Below are 11,260 nucleotides of genomic sequence, written 5' to 3'. Positions count from 1 at the left end.
ACCAGCCCACCTGTGTCTCTCAGAATCTCCTTGGATTCTATTTCTCTTACAACTCTGTGACACTAACATGTTACACTGGTGCTTTTCCTTGCTTCTTTCCTATTCTTTGTTACTAGCTGTTGTTGTTGTTTTACTTTAAGTGCACTCTGTTCTCTCCCAAGCTCAGCAGCACGGTGAGGAAGTCAGATTGAGTTCAGTTTGTATCAGTTTGCTTTACTGAACATCAACTAAGCTCCAGGCACTTTTCTAGAGGTAGCACCACATTTAGGCCTCACAGCAGTGCTAGAAGACGGGCACTTTTTTTCTTTTTTCTTTTTTTTTTAAAAAAACATCCCTACTTGACAGAGGAAGAACCTAAAGGAAGAGCTAAAGCATACATCCAGCCCAAGGATGGCACCATCCACCATGGTCTGGGCCCTCCTCCATTGATCACTAATTGAGAAAAGCCTCACAGCTGGATCTCATGGAGGTATTTCAGCAACTGAGGCTCCTCCTCCTATGATGATGCTTAGCTTATGCCAAGTTGATACACAAACTCAGCTAATACAGCATTTTAGGCTATATAATAATAATAATAATAATAAAAATAATAAAAAAATAATTAATAAAAATAAATATTAATTATTTATTAATAATAAATATTATTTAATATTAATTAAATATAAATAATTAAATAATTAATAAATATTATTATTATTATTATTATTATTATTATTATTATTATTATTATTATTATTATAATAGAAAAATGGTGGGCCACTCATTGTCTATCTCCATTTGCCAGTATGTTATGGCGCTCAGGGAGACTAAGAGAGGCGGGCTCCATTCAATAGAGAGCTTACAATGTCTTTTTGCACACAAATCCTGTGAAGAGTTTTTCCTCTGTAACTTTGAACTCTGCCTGTTCAATTTGCCTGAGGAGCCAGATTCTTCCTATTCGAACTCTGTCTTCCTTTCAGGCGAGACTTGACTTTGCAACACTTTTCAAAGCTATCAGTGTACCTGTGTGAATGTGTTCTTTGAAAACCGTAATCCCTTCTTAGGAAGCTTGCTCCACAAATCAAAGAAACGTGTTTAAACAAAACTTTGAGATTTCTATCATTGCTTACAAGATAAAATGATAAAGTTACCTTGGCCTGACAGGCTGTATCATTTCAAGTTTTATTCAGGAAATGTTTCCTTTTTAAAGAAAACCAATGCATGTGGGCACAGAAGCTGCTTTTCTGAGCTGTTATTAAAGAGAAGGGAACAAAAGCAAGGCTGAGGAGATGCCCTCACTAGATCCTTGATATAAACTTAATAGAGGGGAAAAAGATATAAGATTTGGCATACAAGTAAATAAACAAACATTATAGAGTTCAGATATCCTCTAAAAGAAATGGACGTTTCTTTCTTGGCTTTCAGCAAACTTAAGCTGCAAAGGGGAAACTGAAATGAAATTGATTATTGTTTCTTTTACAACTTTTTAATTAAATTTTTTTACAGATACATTTATATTATTACACCTATATACATTAAACTACCTACATCAAGAAGAACCACAAAACAATCAGGAATTGTAAAACTACACTATCTGCTCTTCAATCCCATCAGAGACTTGAGAAGGAATAAAATTAATTACCAGCGTATACAGGGAGTACAGGTTAGCAGATTCCCAAATGAGAAGATGACAGAGATGGTTTGCTGCCTGAACAGTCAGTCAAAATTCTCTATAATGTTGGAGCATCATCTTCAGCCTTCTGGCCCAATATATCTGACAGACATATTTGTGAAAAAGGAATTATTGAGGACTTGCTTACCCTGTCTTGGCAGAGTTTGGCTGTTGACTCTGCCTGCATCCAAGCTTGTTCCTTTTTTTAGGCAGAATTCTGTCTGTGGTAGAAACAAGGACATCTGGACCAGTGGCTGGTTTGCCACATTGAAGCCATCTCCATAAGGAGCTTCATTGATGCTCATCATCTTCTTGAGGTAGGCTGGATGTTTCCAGGAGTTAACCTGTCTCATTGTAAATGTATCTTTGAAATAATAAAAACATCTTTAAATGCCAGATTCTGTATGTCTCTGAGGTTTTTGAAGACCTTATCTATATTACCTTGCCTTTCTATAGAATCATACGTATATGTTACACCTAGAATGTATATTTTTGTGATAAAAATAGACTAGTAGGGGGCTAGAGAGATGGCTCAGAGGTTAAGAGCACTGGCTGTTCTTCTAAAGGTCCTGCGTTCAATTCCCAGCAACCACATGGTGGGTAACAACCATCTATAATGTGATTTGATGCCCTCTTCTGGCCTGCAGGCACATATGTAGGCAAAGCACTGTGTACATAATAAATAAATAAATCTTTAAAAAATGACTAGTAATTGATATGACCATGATTTGATCAACTAACAATTAACTTGTATAACTTACTTATCCTAAACAGCCTGCAATAGCACTTTCAAAGTACTGGAAATAAACATTGTATTATAATTGAGTTGTATGGGTATACAATACCACATATTAGAGTATATATATATATATATATATATATATATATATATATATATATATATAATGTATGAAGACTAATCTTAAATTTGAATTCTATACCAATGTATCTAAAATTAAACTTATTTTTTCATCTACATACAAAATTCTATACCAGTGAATTACAAATAACCTTGTGAGTAACAAGTAAGGTATTAAGTTGAGGAGTAGATTCACTAATACACTTTTTTGTCCTATCATCACTATATATTTCCCCCAACCTTGTTTTCTCTCTAAATAAGACCACTAATAACTTATAACCAATTCCCAATGAAAATAAACATCTATCACCCAAGAAAGCAACCAAAACCCTACCCAACCCCCTTAAAGGAAATCAGACATTGATCTCTTAATATTTCTTCTAGTTGATTTGGGATAAATAAAACCTTTGTAGGGGCCCAAATAGAATTGGAGAAAATGGTTAAACAAGCTATGAATAACATTTGTGGTCCAGTTTCTAAATGTTGAGGAATTTCAGGCTTAATTAGAGTGTAGGGCAGTCTGATATACTGCACCAATTGGTATTGGAAGTTTTCTTCAAAGCTGTCCTGGAAGCTGTCCTGCTCTGATGAGGCATAGCATCTGAGGCACTTGGTGCTGGAGCATGAAGGATGCAGGATGTCAGTGTCCAGCATGCTGAGAGGTATGAATCCTGTTATGTCTGATCCAGCATCAGTGCCTTGTTCTTTTGTTCTGAAAACATATAATTTCTCACAAGCATTATGCAGTCCTACAGTTATAGATTTATAAGGTATGTGTGATGCACAGAGCATAGTGGAAGGAGTGAACCAACGTTCACAATTGTCTTCTGTCTTCCACACATGTGCAGTAGCACAGGCATGCATGTGAATGCACGCGTTTATGTGCACACACACACACACACACACACACACACACACACACACACACACACACACATCACACAACCAACCAGTCGGTCAATATAAATAAATAAACGTTAAGGAATTAAACGTGTGGTTGATGGGATGTAAGCAGGGGCCTTGGTGTAGGCAACCCCAGATCTAGGGAGGGCTTTAACCTAGGGAGAGAACCTGAGATAGACAGAACTGCAAATCTTCCCAGGCATACCTTCTGTGGCCAAGAACTGGAGGATATCATGCATTTTAAAAGCTTTAATTTGAACAAAAACAAACAATCTGCGTGTAGACTAGAATTGTGGTTATTTGCTAAACAGACCCAGTAGGACTGCGCTCGACAGTATGTTATCAGGAGTTAGTCTGAAAGATTCCTTCTGCATTTAAAGCCATATGATTCGCTCTTAAAATTCTTGATAATTTGGGTGTAGTGTTAATTTCTCTCAATTAGGTCTAATTAGTGTTTATTCACTGTGCCATATGCAATGTTTGCTTAGCTTGGCATGGTGATAAATTGTTTTGGTTTAGGATTTTGTCTCAGGGCTATTTGAAAAGAAAAAAACCCACCTCACCAAGTATCCTTTCCATGAATAAAGGTTCTGTCATAAGGGTAACACCTTAAAAAAATTTTAAACAGAGATGTGTCAGCATAGGGATGATTGACAGCATTGTTTGTTTTTAATAGATATTACTGATTTATAGTTTGTGGTTTTAATATAAAATACAGGTTTGGCAATAAGCTATTTACTTTAACATGTACATATATCTATCGTATGACCTCATTTATGATTACCCATCAGAACACCATGCAGACTGGAATGAAAATAAGGACATGATGGGATGATAGAGAAATGAGTGAAACACATTTTTTCTCTTATGAGACTTTAGAATCTAATGGAGGCACTTAGGGGCATCAAGGAGATCTTGGTTATGCTTTAAAAGGTTAGTCCAGATGCTGTAGAGATATGGAGAGGCTGGTATTAGGGTTCAAGGGCTTCCGTTGGGAGGTGAAAGGTGGTTAAGGGCTTGGCAAATCTTGGAGATGTCAGATATGAATGGGTCTTGAAAAATACCCAAAAATGAAGTTGGTACTCTGACTGTGGTTGACATATAGTTTTGGCTTCTACTTTTTTCTTGCTCACTAGTAATTTTCTATAGACTTCCTTTTGAAAATAAATAGGCTTATATACTTGGTAGGGAAATTAGAAAACATAATAAAAGAAGCAGGGCAAAATAACAGAGACAGATTAAGTCATCCGTTGTGAAGGATAGTTCAAATCCCTCCTAAGTACTAAGACCCATGATTTTCCAAGCCCCTTAGAATAAAAAGGATAATATCCATGCAGATCCTGTGGCCATCATCCACTAATCTGTAGATCATTTATAACGCCAAATATAATTTATAAAAGAATTGCATGTTGTAAATAGATACTCTGCTGTATTGTTTTTGAAAAATAATGACAACAAATAAAATCTCAGTGTGTGCAGTATACATACTACATAGAGCACTTTATTACATAAAGGACAAATGAGGCACAAGGCAAAAAGTGATTAACCTGGAGACCGAAAGTCTGTAATATGACATAAGGCATTTTAGGTGTGACTTTTTGTCACTTCATCCCTCTAGATTCAGCATAGCTAGAGCTCAGCGCAGGAAAAAAAAATAGAACTTTCTTTTCTGGAAGGTTCTGGAGTTTTTATATTTAGGATTTTTTCAACCCAAGTTGTTGGATCCTTAGAGGCAGGACCTGTGAAGACAGATGACAATCATGTACTGTATGTATCCATCCCAAATATGCAAACAATGTGAAAGCAAAACTTTCACACAATACACTTGTGTGTTAGTGTACCGCTCTCATTGGGCATTTCTTTTTGTTCCTCTGTGGGGGAGTGCATGAAGTCCTGAGTGTCACCACTCAAAGCCACGAGAATGACAAAGCGGGACGGCAAGACTTTTCTCAAGTGCCTATCATTCCACGAGCATGGAAGATCTTGACATCTTCTGATACCATCTTCAATTTCTTCCTTCAAATACTTGAAGTTCTTGTAATCCACATCTTTCTTGCTTGGAGTTACTTCAAGATAATTTATATTACTTCTTGCTGTTGTGAAGGATGTTGTTTCCTCAGGCTTTTTTCAGCCTCTTTATTGTTTGTATAAAGAAGGTGATGCTACACTCCTGTTTTTTCTTTGTTTTTTTAAGAAATGGAATCATTTCCTCTCTGTTCCTTGGTGTATAGCACACATGAGCATTTATTATTCTCAAGTTCATACGATGGTTATTAGAAGATTTGGCGCTGCCAGCAGGTTTGCTGTACTTAAGGATAGCCAGACTCTTCATGCCGTGACATTATGCCCTGAACACCTCACAGGTGAAAGAGTTTGAAGAGATAGTAAGACAGAAAGCTTAGCAGAGAGGTGCGGACACAAAATCCCAAGCCAAACACAAGTCTTTACATCAGGTATTAATGTAATGGGGTTAGTTTATGACCTAAACTCAACCTTGATATAGAATTTCTGCTCATACACATTAATTGAAGTGTATTTGCTCTCTTCAGTTTCCTAGCACATATTTTTAAGCTTCTGACCTTGCTGAGCTAAATTGGATGCCATAGCTTTGAAATTTAAGTTAGAAGATATTGGTTCAAGGACATTCCTTTTTTCCTTCTCTCTCTTCCTGTTTCTTTAGGATATTAATTACTTCACAAATTAATTAATTAATTAATTTTACACAGCCTTGGCCAGATAATCCTGGCTGGCCTTGAAATCAAAAGTCTTTTGCCTCAGCCTCCCATGTGCTGAGACTATAGGAATTAGCTACCACATCAAGATTTTTGGTTTTACTCTTTAATTAACTGTTTTTGAGACAGGGTTTCACCATGTAGTTCACACTGACCTTGAACTCATGATGCTCTTAATTCAACATCCTATGTGCTGGGATTAAAGACACTCAGTAGCATGCAAGGCTAGGAAAATTCAGTTTTGATGCATGCATGTAAACACTGTGTGTGTGTGTGTGTGTGTGTGTGTGTGTGTGTGTGTGTGTGTGCATGCATACACATACCCATGTGAATGCATGGGTGCTCATATGTGTGTGCCTGTGCATAGGCATAAAGGAATACTGTAATCATAGCTTTTATATTAAAAAAAAACTTGTAAAGCCGTTCATGGAGGAGAAAACAGCAAATTTTGTGAATATTCCTCCATGTCTTTTTAGTTGCTATGCAGAAACTTTGCCAAAATATTTCCTGAACAGAAAGGAATCGTCCACTAATGGCTGGGTTTTCAGGATGTTTGAGCTGTGACGGGCATAGTGACAGAGCAATGCTCAAGCCTCAGGTACAGATTCATATGGGCTTTGTTTAGTCACCAGAAAAAACCTCATCCAGTGGAGCTAAAATGTCTTGTGGAGAATTTCATTTTGTAGAAATTGAGAGTTGATAAAAGAAATGGTATTAAACAAGGATAGTATATTATGTACATTAAATGTATGAAAGTTAAATATATTTATATAGCAATAACTGAATTTGAATTACTATTTAATCAGGCTGTTGTAGCCAGTGAAAAGCAATAAAATAGTAAATTGGTGGATGATACTTAATGAGACATGCTTATGAATCACTGAGACTTAATTTCATAACTTTTAAGATATTATAATAATTAATTACTGTCTGTAGTCTTTACCTTATATTGGGGGAGTTTTCCAATTAGTTTTCAGACTATTGAAATGCTCTCGAATTATTTTGCCGTTTGTTTGAATCCAGAGTCCTCTTGGCAGTAGAATGAATTCTTATACAGATAACAAAACTCTTATTTTAAGGAAAACTAGTGAAGAGTTTGAGTTGAAATTTTACAGAAAAACTATAGTTTGATGCTACTCACTTCTGATTGTCAAGGTTGGTGAGTTGAGGTGTGTGATCCTCTGAGAAGTTCTAATGTGTTATGTTGCAACACTAGCTTCAACTCACTAGATACTGAGGGCTCGATAGAGGCACAAATAAAGATAACATACTCTAAAGTTAGGCCAATGTATATAGAATTCTCCTGGATCTCCATAGACAAGGGTTTGCTGTGAACATAAAAATTCATGGTTTGCTTGATGTTCCTAGATGTCCAAATAACTATTACTACTGTATAAGACACACAGTGATTTCAACATAAATGTAGTATTTTTATGGTGTATAGACAATGCTCAAAACAATTTAGTTTATTACATCTTTAGCTATCTCAGCTTGAGCTTAGCATCAAACTTCCCAACATTTAAACATCACGAGTCTTTGATTTTTTTCTCTGATGTGCCAATTCCAACACAACTTTGTATTCATGTCATTTTCTGAAACCACTGAATTTCTGGCATATCAGATAACAGAAATACAAACTACCAATGCCATTCCATTAGCAGCAAGTAAAAAATGAAACAGGCTGTGCCTCCAGAAGTTCTACATTAGAGTGTTTTATTACCAAATTCCCAGACGGGAACAATAGAGACACTGTTTAAAGTATCTAAAATGAGTGTTTGAAGACATTCAGATGATGCGTTCTAATCTTTCCATATAAAATAGGTTATAATTTAAAAGAGATGTCAAGGACTGCAAGGCAGAGGAAAGAAAGTCTGAGAGGAGCAAGACCTCAAAGGGCCTTACCTCTTCCTTCAGCGTGATGGCCTGTTGTTAGTAGCTCAGAAGGTGCCCAGGCTTTCTTATCATGTAAAATGGGCCTGCCTAACATAGATGGGCAGAGCAGCACAGTAAAGCAGGATTCAAAAAGTTAGCAACTACCCAGATTACTGAAGTCACTAAAAGTGACAAAAATGTATTTGTCAAAGCTTGCAGGATTCAATTAGAGAACAAATTAGAAAGAGACTAGAAAGATGACTGTGGTTAAGATTGCATACTTCCTTTCTAGAGGACCCCACTTTGAGAATAGCATCCATGTTGAGTGGCTCACAGTCACTTGTCACTTTAGCGTTAACGGATTTGATATCCTCTTCTAGCCTTCACGGATACCTGGACACATGCAACGTACATGGACTCATAGACACACAAGCATGCACATGAATAAAAAATAAACCTTAAAAAAAGATTAGAAGATGGCTTGTAATCTTAAATTTCTAGGCTAACAAGAAAGGATAAAAATGATGATATAAACATCTAATCAGAAAGAAGAAAATAATTGATTGAACCCCAACACATATAAAAGAAGGCAGCAAAGATTAAACAGATATTAGTGAACTAGAAAGTAAATATTATTACTGTTTTCAACCACTCCAAAGGTTATTGTTTTCAGAAGCCTTATAACATTGATATTACTTGGTATCTGTTAAAATTGAATGAGGAAAATACCAACAAACCAATCTAAAACTGACCCTAAGGGAAATTAGTGCCTATACCGAACTTCTAGCTATTGGGTGTGTTGTACAAAGCACGTATTATGATATACAGGATAATAACACATTTGAAACATTAGAAAGCACAAGAATGTGGACTGATGTGTAGCTAAAATTATAATTCACAATGAAGAAAACTTTGCATGAAGAAAATAACATGAAATAATCTTCATCCATAAATTATGTAGGTATTATAGAAAAACATAGCTACATGTGATGGATTTCACAATTCTTCTCTAGGAAATATTTTAGATCTATTTAAACTTATTTGATGACAAAAGCAATGCTGTTTAAGGCAGTTAGTCAGTATCTAACACTGCATTCAAGGAGAAAAAGATAACAGGACAATTTTGTCTATGCAAAAATCCATGCATAAATTCTAATAGTATGCAACTAAGATTTAGTAGTATACAAAAGATAGCATGTAACGATTAAATTGCTTTCTTTCTAGTAATACATAATTGTTTTAATGTTCACAAATTAATTAGACATCTGATGGTCAGTCTTTGAGGTGCCATGAGGCTGACTGCCCTATGAGGTCACGACACTTGACAAGATTTTGTCCCCAGCATTACTGGTCACTCTTCTAGGGCAGGAAGTGCACAGACCTTCGGATTCCAACACAAATTAACTTCTAAGGTCGGCCTATGTGGCAAGACACTGGCTCCCATCACATGTCACCCTGTGAGGATGAGGGAGGGTATTGTGACATCGGACCCTACTGTCAGTCATTCTTTAAGATGATAAAGTACAAAGGGACCTAAGTGGGTACCCCAAGACACATCCTGAGGTCGGGGAGTGTGCTAGGACTGGGCTGCGGGCAGGCAGCCACCCAGTTCTCACTCTCTGTGCTGCTATTCTTCATTTATATGATATCCAAAGCCAATATATCAGGCAATTCCTGTCTCTCTTAGTCTGAGCTTACTCTATTTTCTTTTCTATACTCCTTTTCCCTCTCCTAAAGATCATAGTCTGCCCTGATTGAAAGGATTTCTGTAATTCAATATCTGTAAACATAAGCCCATACTTTCAATCCAAATTCCACATTTCCTTTCTATCCTTTCTTTTACTTTTTTTCTTTTTTGCTTCTATTATTTCTCATTTTAGGTACTTCCCCTCTTTTTACTTCCTGTTTAGCAACCTAATATTAATCATCAATTACAGTGTGGTTTAGTTCTTACTTTTCTTATTTTTTCCACCCATGCCTACAATGATATATCAGCACACAGAGTCATTATTCGCTAAAACAATTGGTGCTTAAAGAGTGACTGCATTGTCACCAACTGCTACTCCGTTTTCTGGTTGGATTTACTGTAAGAGAGTGATTGTTGCTGCAGACAGTAACTCAGTAACTCCTCTCGCCTTGTAGGGTAGGAAGGGCTGTTGTCCCAAACACCAATCTGAAAGAGAAAAATATTGCCTCAATTCTAGTGCAGTGGACTCTCTCTTGAACACTGACATTACCTCCACTGAAAGAAAATGATGATCTGAATTTACAACAACAACAAATGCAATCAGCAATCTAGTCTGAAAAGGGAAGATCCCAGTATAAAACTACAAGTAAGATGAACAATTAAAGCAGCATGTCTCCTCCAAAGATTACGAGTCAACACATGAGAGCTATTTAAATGTAACCCTAGGCAAAGAAGTTCAAGGAAAACTTGTAAATATGTTCAAAGAAGTAAAACAAAGAGAAGAATAATTTGAATAAATTCTAAGAAAAACTAACAGCTGAGTGAAATAAAAAAGTAAATTAAGAGCATACAAATAGAATTCAATAAATAAAAATACCGAATAAAGCCCAAATGAAACAATGATGGAAATAAAAAAATCAATAAATCAAGTAAAATGTTCAGTGAAAATCTTCAACAATAGAATGGTCATATAAAAGATGCAGTAACTAGATTCATAACTCTTCCTCTACAAGAAAATAATCTCCAGATACATCAAAAGACCTCATCAGTATAAGAAATTGAGCTCTGAAACTGCTTTGGAAAAATTAAGGCATACTGTGAAGATATAGGAATGGGTAAATATTTTATGAATAGGATCCTGGTCACTTAAGGCAAGAAGAGGGTCCCTGGGCTCTTGAGGAGCCTACTTGATCCTCTGAGTCATACATCTGAGGAAATCCAGAGGCAAATCCCTGAGAACTACCAGCCAGTCTGAGACCATTCCCAGCAATCTGAGGAGATCTGCAAGGACATCCAGTTTTCTGGCCAGGGCTCTTTCTGTACCTCTGAGAACCCCGGTAGGCACACTATCTATCAGCCAATGCCATAGACGGCAATATGGCTAAAGGCCAGGGTAAAAATACAATCAATGAAAATCAGAGCAATATGGCATCTTCAGAGTCCAGTTATCCTAGATCAAGGAGCCCTGGATCCACTAACAAAACTGAAACACAAGAAAATGACATTAAATCTATGCTTATAAAAATATAATCCTTAAATAAATACAAGAAGGTACA

This window comes from Acomys minous (genome assembly GCF_964271855.1).
Source record: "Acomys minous genome assembly, chromosome: 13".
Classification (NCBI taxonomy): domain Eukaryota; kingdom Metazoa; phylum Chordata; class Mammalia; order Rodentia; family Muridae; genus Acomys; species Acomys minous.
This window is presented reverse-complemented; position numbering follows the sequence as displayed.